Raw genomic sequence first — 9,447 nt, 5'->3', positions numbered from 1 at the left:
TAAACAAAAATGATTTTTCCAAAAATAAAGGAGCGGGGGCGGGGGATTCGAACCTGCGCCCCCAAGCAGTTCACTATTAGTTATAACCAGATATGATAATTTAAATACTAACAAACGCGAAATAGAATAACATGAATGAACCCTAAAATCATAATCGATCAATCCATTCATTGATCGTTCAATCAATGAAAGGGCTTTTGAAATTCACATCAAAACGAGTTGTGACACATAATTAAATACCTATGATGATGAAGGAACAGTGGTTAATTTGATCAATGCAGTGTCGGCTAGACGAGATTACGAACCCGATGCAGAAGGTGGTTATAATCAAATTAGTTACGGGGTTATAGTAGGCGACGGGTTAGAGATTGTATATGCAGGTTTAATTGGGTTGTAATGATCGTTTTACGACGAATCCCTAAATGAGTTATGAGGGTTTGGTAATTTAATAAATTCATATACTAAACGATCTTTTTTTTCAAATTGGTTACGTCGGTGAGGCCGTAAATGGAATGAGGAATCATAAACATGATTAAATTTCAAGATTAGAACGACAACTACGCTTCAATCAACGAAACAGGTCTTTGGATAGTGATTTGGATATGGATACGGGTTTGGGGAAAACCGGTTGATGGGTTAAAGGATAATAATATATCAAAATTTGCATATTAGTCCCTAGACTAATGAGGTGGAAACATAATAGGGTTATAGTTTAGTTTAGTGGTAAAAATATATATCTTTCAAGGTTAATTTATATATGGTATATAAAAATAATAAAACAATTAAAAATAAAATGATAATTACTCGATAAACATGATACTTTTATTGATAAATTTTCCCGAACATAAAGCGGATCGGGTAACGGATATAACATATCAAGTGGAAAACCCGAGTTGTTACATTAATATTATTTAATAAAATCTTGTCCCATGTCATACAGTCTTAAAACATATTTTAAACTTCCGCAACACTGCCGTGACAATCGTAAAACGATTATAAAGGATATTGGATTCGCGAAAGTTTAAAATTATTAATTGGTTTTTATAAATATTTTCATTGGGAAAGTTTTGTGTAGTACAACTGAGTAAGGATTTGTGTTTGGAGTAGAATACATAATCCGAATACCGTGATACAAAATAAGTGATTTGATTCAACCGTTTGAAAAGTATTTTTGTAATTGTTTATGCTCTAACTATGGTGTTAGAAACGATTTTTGGAAAGTCGTTGGGGTTTAATAGTTAAACCAAATTGGTGATCATCTATGTCTAAAAATCAAATAGAAAGGGTTCAAAGGAAAACTGCACATTTTTTTTTTTGATTTTGAAATGGTTTTTAGTAAATCATTCAATATTGAAAGGTTTATTGGATTTTAATAATCTCTATTGACTGGTATTCGCCGATAATAATCCTTATTCATTTTATTGTCACTGGCGGTCCCAAATTTAAAAAAGTTGCACCCCCCCCCCCCCCCTAATGGTCCCTCGTTAATAATGACTTAACGACGTTAGAACTTTTTTCGAAATTCAAACTAATGTTTTGGGGCTTTTGATACGAATGATGATACGAGTCGATAGATGTAAAACTTAGTTCGAAATGGTGCTCCAAAACGATGAAACAATGCTTCAATTCAGGTGTTTGAACTTCCAATTACAAAAATCAAGCCTTTTGGATCACGGTTTCAAGCTAAGTTTTACATCAATCGATTCATGTTCTACTTCCGATCAAAAGCCCTAAAACATTAGTATGACATTCTAAAAAAGTATAACGTCATTAAGTCCTTTTTAACGGGGGACCATTGGGGCCAAGTTTTTTAAATTTGGGACCATCAGTATCGATAAAATGAATAGAGATTATTATTGGCCAATATCAGTTAATAGAGATTATTAAAATCTAATAAACCTTTCAGAAAATGGTAATACTCTAACTACGTGTTAGATCATATTTAATTCATAAACAATACTTTTTACGTAAATGTTTCATGCTCATTAAAATTGGTTTCAACGACTCATTTCCTAACAATTATTTTGTAAAATAATTTGAAAAGTTATTTGTAAACGTCAAGTCTTCTAACTGCATGTTGAATGAGAAATAAATGTTGTGTAAAAGAATAAGGAATTCGTTTCTTAGCACCTGTATCGGAAATAATTATTTTATGAAAAGGTTTTTCATGAACGTTAAGTTATCTAACATGTGTGTTGAATAAACCAAAGGTTTCAAAATGGTTTATTCGAAACCGGGTCACTTCTAGCATTGGCGTTACAAATTATCATTTTATATAATAAAATGGCTAGAAACTGTCTAATATTCTAATGAACGTGTTAGAATTATTATTTTGATAAAATAAATAAGCTTTAGACATTTAACTTTTCTAATGAGTGCATTAGAAAATGTGATTTTGTAAACATATAGAAAAACCTTTTTTGAACGTTTGAAACAAGCATTTTAGAAAATTATTACTTCGGTAAATTAATATCACCAAATACGGTTTATATATAACCAAAGAATATAAACATTTTTGTCTAAAAATGGAGACTTCTAATGAGAATGTTAGAATGAGTTTATTGTTTTAAACCACAACTAGTTTAGCTACCTGTGTATTATACGGGTTTAACAATTTAAATTATGTAAGTAATAAAAAAACTCAAGATATATGAAATTTTCAATAAACATGCATATCCCTAAATTACATTTGAACCATAAATCATTTCAAACTTTTGTAAATCAATGACATTATTACAGCTTTTTTTCATGTGGTCTATATCACCATATCATGTCACAAAATTTAACAACTCAGACAAATTATACATACAATGAGATATTATTGTGGGCTAACATATAACTCAAATAGACTAACATATGTACCTCTTTAAACTTTTGCATGAATTTATTCTTCTTTGACCGGTTAGTAGTTTAAAAGAAACCAAGATGCATAAAACGTTATTTTAGAAATTTAACCTGTATCAAATCAAAAATACAACCAAGATGCATAAAACGTTATTTTAGAAATTTAACCTGTATCAAATCAAAAATACCATGACAAAAATATTGACCTTGAATATAATCTGAAACCAAATTTTAAGTTTCCAAAATCAGTCTTTTCATATGTCAATAAAGTCATGACCCCAAAGAGTTGTCATTAAAGTCATGACCTAGAAGTTGAAACATACTTTGGCCCGTTAACTTTTTTAAATAAAAATGATTTTAAAAAACCACCTCGGCCTATATCAAATTATGACATGCTAAAGATTATAACCTGAAAACAATATATTTCCAAATTATCCAAAACCCTTGATTCAACTTAACTAATCTATTGTAAAAAATTGAGTATGACAAAATACTCTTTTGCACTCAGAAAGTTATAAAATATCGATGGTCGATCCTTATTTTCTTGGCTACTATGTTTCTTTTTCACATCTCTTTGTTGATTACAATAGTAATAATGATGATATAAATAATATTAGTAACAAAAATATTATTTTATTCCATATATATTATTAGTATTTATTAATTATTAGTTTTTTATTTATTATGAGTATTTATTATTTATTTGTATTTATTAGTTCACATGTGGCAAAGTAGAGGATAAGAAAGCTTTATGTAGTGTCACATAGGATAGAGAGGTGTTAGAAGATGCCATGTGACATCAGGGGTTTTCTTTTACTACTTATGTAAGATATATGTCAAATGTAAGATGTTTAAAAAAATGTTATGTGATCATTTGTTTTCTAACAAGCATGTTAAAAACGGGTTATTTTATAAACCAAGTGATCTGAAGTCGTTAATCATCTACAGAGTAGCTTATACAAGGTGTTGTCTGTAAACAATGAACTTGTGGTAAATGTTTATTTCTAACAAGAAAGTTAGAAACATGGTTTGTTGCAAACCATAATTAAAGCGCTTCGTGATGTTTACTTTTCTAATGTGTGTATTATAAATAAAATAGTTTCTTGTGAAACCGATTATAATGTTTTTCAAACATAATGAGATATTTTGAAAGGAATAAGATATGTGTTTGAAAATATAAATGGTCTGTAACTTATACGAGAATTGGCATGTCGGGTAGACTATTGATGAAAAAAACAACTTGGTGTTATGAATAATATTAGTTGTCCAAATACTACTATTGGCGTGTAGAAATTACTTAACGTGTTATTATGGTTGGACGTATTTTTTACTATTCAAGACTTTCGGTATGAAGCAAGATAGCGATGATAGGACTTAATGAAGTTTTATTGAGGGAGTACCTCAAGACAAACCACAATGATTTTGAAAGTGTTGAAGATGATAACACTTTGAGATTGATGTCTTGTTATTGTCAATTTATCCATTGGAATTGTTGTTTAAAGTGGTGTACACATTATCTTGTAATTTCGGTTGTATTATTTGGTTTTCAATATCTTCGTATAACACATACCATTTTACAACGAAATAAATCAGTGTAAACTGTGACATACGAAATATCATTGTAAGATTTCGTTTAATGAATATTACAAAAAGAAATTTGCATACGAAGAACTCGGAAGTTGTACCATTGACTATGAGTTTGTTGACAATACATCAAATATTTAATCATGCTAAGTGCAAATGTGGAGAGTGTATTAAGATGAAATACACACAAACGAGATGTCATGTAATGCTGAACGCATCAACACGAACTTGCACAAGTGTGTTTCATTGATTATGAACATATGAAAGGAATATATGTTATTATCGTGAATTATGTTTAATGATGAACTTATTGGTACTTATATCACTATCAATATTTTGTGAACTATGTGAAGGATTTGTTCCTAGTTTAGGCATGCGCAAATGCCATCTTGTTAAATGTCATTCTAAGTGATTCCATTTCGACCATGATAGTGATTATAGATTAGTACCATTTATCTTGTTGTGATAAATGTGTTCATCAAAGTGACTTGGATTAGAGACTTGTGTTTAAATGGTTAAAGCCTTGGATGTTAAAGGCAAACGAGTTATTACCTTAGCAAATGAGATTAACTTTGGTGTTAAGATGTTCTAAAAGTGAGGTTTAGGAACGATTAATGAAATCGAATTATCTTGTTTAAACTAAGAAATGAATGTTAGGAAGAGATAGTGTGTTATCTCTTAAGGCTGTGAAGAATCATAACAATACATCTTCTGTTCATAGGCCTAAGTATTCTAATCTAAGCATGCTAGACTAGTACTTGTTAATTATGGTGCTTGACGAAGACTAATTAATGTGGACCATTCAGAACATACATAAGAATGAATATGTGTATAGACAAGTTAAAAAGGGATTTCATTTAATCTATGGTAATAATATAACTCTTGAGGATCTTGAGTATATCTCAACTTTCCAAGTTCTCCTAGATATGACTAAGTTTGTGATGACTTGTTAACTGCCATATGATAAGGATTAGCTTAGAAGCTAGGAAATGGTCAAAACTTATGATAAGGCATGCGTTGCTTTATTGGTAACATCAATGAACTCACTGATACAATGGCTTGTTATTGTTCTAATCATTGGTACCAATGTATGGTCATAAGTAAACTTAAACAAACTATGTCAAAATGCAAGAAATGTGCATTTTTGGGTGGGGAGGGGGGGGGGGGGGTTAATTGAGATGATAACTCAAACATGTGTAGAAAGGATAAGCTTTTCTTTATTCCATAAGTAAGTTGGATAAACGAAAAGAAAGAGCTTACCGTGGTAATGGAAAGCAAAGGGTTTTATTTATACCATTAGTAAGTTGGATTATGTTATCCAATAACACTTTAATGTGGGGTATCTTTCATTTGGAATGTCTGGAAATAAATAATTTTGCAAACATGTGACCTGGTGGAGTACACAATGGTTAAAATGAACTAATTGGCGATTAGACTCGAATGCCAATTTGTTGAAATCATAATCTAGCTAGATGTTTGATATTGACATAATGAAGATGTGTTTACCTAAATATGAGAACTGTGTTCCAGTCACTATAACAAGATTCAGGGTAAATCTGAAGGTTATGGTCTTAGAATATATTAATAGGAAATATTAACTTGGAAGTTAAGAACACATTATAACAACACATCTTAATTGTGCAATTATCTAGTATTGACTTGTCGATGTCATAGATAATGATTTTGGATCCAACAACCCGAGGGTTGATGAAAGATGGAGTTGTAGAATGAGACTAAAGCCCATGAAAAAAGTGAGTGTAAAGGAAAATCTAACCTATGATATTGGAGATCCCAAGATCTAGGTTCAATAGGACAACCTAACTGCATGAACTAAAGGTGGTCATTGTGGGGGCATATATTGTGTATAAGTGGACACATAAGCTAATATATATATATATATATATATATATATATATATATATATATATATATATATATATATATATATATATATATATCCTCCTAAACAATAAAGGGTGTTTAAATAACGTCCTAGTCCATTCCTATGATAGTCAGTGATAAAGGTGAGACTAAGCATAACACATGGTTTATGATGTGGAGATCATGATAAGCATAATTCTTTTAATGATTTGAGGGTCAAATCACCTATGTGATGGTTAATGATATGTGGATAATGGTAACAACAATTATTTGAGGACCAAGTCACTTATGTGAGAGAGAAGTGGGGTCACTTCAAATGGATTTGTGGGGGGGGGGGGGGCGCAAATCCTAGAGCTCTTGTTGAACCAAGCTAGTGTTCCATGACCAAGAACAGACACGAAAACGAGGGGTTAACCAGACCAAGAAGAGTGTTGTGTGATATATAATAACGTGTAGGTACAAAGGGGTTGGTTCAAGGGTACCCGTCTACTAACCATTAGGAGACTATGTTTCATGAAGGAAGGTACAAGGCTAACGCTACTTATCCTGCAACGCTCAACCGCTGTAACTTTATTTGACACGTGAATGTATGGATCGATCTCCATTCATGTGGGGGATTGTTGGAAATTTTTTAGACAAATAATATTGATTAGTTTGTGTTACTAATAATCTAGTTATCGAGTCCAAAGAGTAAAGATGAATGAGATGTCGATAAACTGAAATATATAGTTGAGAACTTGAACATTGGTGAAATGTCATAATGGGTTTGTCCCACATTGGTAGAATGATAAACTTATGTGCTCCTTGTAAGGAAGAAGGTTCACAAGATTCGATTCTTATGTGACTAGACATACTCGGTGGAGTTATCAAGGGTTCGGAGCACCTGACGCGCTCGTGTCCGGGTACGAGCATGGAGCCGCCTTAGTATTTTTGTGTGGTTGGACCGGGTAGCGTGACAAGTGTTGTTGTGTGGCAGCGCCACGTGTGTGGGCATGACAAGTATCGGTAGATGTGGTGAGACATCGGACCATGTGTTAGCGCCTGAACCCATGACCCTTGCATGCTTGACACCTCCTGAGACATGTGTCGTGTGTGTAAGACTCTAGTTGACAAGTGTCATGGTTGTTGCCATGTGTCGCAACACACTTGACACGTGTCGTATGGCTGGCTTAGAAGGTGAAAAGTGTCCTGATGAGTCACTCTTCAACATGCTATAAATTGAAAAGCTTGGAGTAGATTTCAAGACCCCGAGACTAGATCACACGACTACAAACTCGGTCACAACACCACGATCACCGATTCTCAAATTTGTTTCCAACTTCGTGATCCTGAACTCTCGTTACAAATATGGTTCGAGTGCTAGGGTAATCCGGGTAGTACATAATGCTTCGGCTGTTGTATCCTGGGAAACATATAGTTTTGTGGAGGTGGCCTGAAATACATTTTAATGGGCCAGTGTTTAACAGAAATCCTCAGCCACAACCGGAAGCATTAGTATGTTCGGTTTTGCATATCGATTTGGTTGATCAAGACAGGTCCACCAACCGTACAAGAAGTCTCATTGGTGATGCTCGGGTCTTGGTCAACATGAGCTTGACGATGAGAGTGCGATTCCGGTGCGGTTTCAACACGATAGTCAACTCGGCTCCTGTTCGGTTACAACCCGTCAAAGAATTCGGTGTTCGAGCACCAGTTAGGGACTTCGGTATGATCAAGTCATACGTTTATGTTGAGTTTTTTGTTATTGTCGTTTAGATTTATATACGGTGTATGTACTACAATTTCCCAAATGTATAAAAAAATATATTTATTTGTTTTATTAATATTATTTAATAAAATGGTCACTCATATCTTACAAATAATTCATGTTATGTATTGCTATAGTTCCTAAAGTATTTCAATGTGACCTTTGGACAAGCTCACCATCACTTTAGCTTTGCCGTTTTTTTCCCTACTTAATTAGGCAATTCTTCAATCTCCTCAGGAGTGACTTCGTAATAATCAACCAATATATAAAAACGTTCGAGTGGGAGTGTCCAAAGCAGATGTGGTAAAATGTTTTTCTGTTAAACTGGCCATAATCATTTATCTTATTTATATTCTATTGTCGTTGAGCAGATCAAATTTTAAAATCTATTAGTTATAGTTATCCAACATCTCATTATTCACTTCCATCTAGAGTTTCGGATAAATGCTTGACTATCTAAATGCCTCATTTATTCTCTAATGGGTCGCCCAACTATGTTGTTGTCTGCCCATGCCGTGCCGTTGCGTTCTTGGAAACATTGAGGATGTTTTAAGATGTAATATTAAAGCATTTGTTATACAACGTGAGGGAGATGCATGAAAATGATGTCATTACATGAACCATGTTGGAATACAGTGGCGGATCTAGACCATAATCTCATCGGTAACGTTCAAAAATATATTTTTTACCGTATTTCATACAATGTAAACGAATTTTTTTTTACCGTTTTTCATACAATAACCATATTTTATTTAAAGATATTTCATACAATAGTTTTTTTAACTTGCATTTGGACAAATATCATCACTTTCTTGCAATTTTCATTTAAAAATATTGCTAATAAGACTTCGTTGTTTCATCTTCCAAATTCTCTAATTTTTTAAGGGACGGAATTTAGACCATCAATCCATAATCAATTCACGTACCACGATGGGTGGCAGAATTGGGAAAGCTAGGGTTTTGTTTAAAATATGATTACCCTATTCTCATTTATCACGTCCCAAAGCATAGCAAGACCATTTCCATCCCTCTGAAGCATCTAGAGATCATCCACTTGGCCTACGTTATCAAAAATTTAAGATCTTTCGATGTCAAGGTGCGGCTAATCGCTTCGAATCATACCTGGGATGTAGAGTGTTGTAATATTCAGTTTTCTCATGTGGTTAAGAACGAATGATTTGTAATTATATTTGATTAATCTATGAGTATTGATGTTTGGTATTACTGTGCACTTAATCGATTTAGGTTTATTTCGATCAAAACAATTAGTTTGCCAATTGTTATGATAATTGCTTATAGGTTTGTTTTGATTAGTTTACCCTTAATTGAGTCACACTGACATGGACTGTTTGAAAACCAGTGTCGTGTGTTAGCGATTGTTGATGCATAAG

Source organism: Bidens hawaiensis, unplaced genomic scaffold, assembly GCF_021521415.1.
Source record: "Bidens hawaiensis isolate Kalapana, Puna unplaced genomic scaffold, B.hawaiensis_p1.1 tig00003649_1, whole genome shotgun sequence".
In the NCBI taxonomy this organism is placed as follows: domain Eukaryota; kingdom Viridiplantae; phylum Streptophyta; class Magnoliopsida; order Asterales; family Asteraceae; genus Bidens; species Bidens hawaiensis.
The sequence above is the reverse complement of the archived record's forward strand: the minus strand, read 5'-3'. Positions refer to the sequence as shown.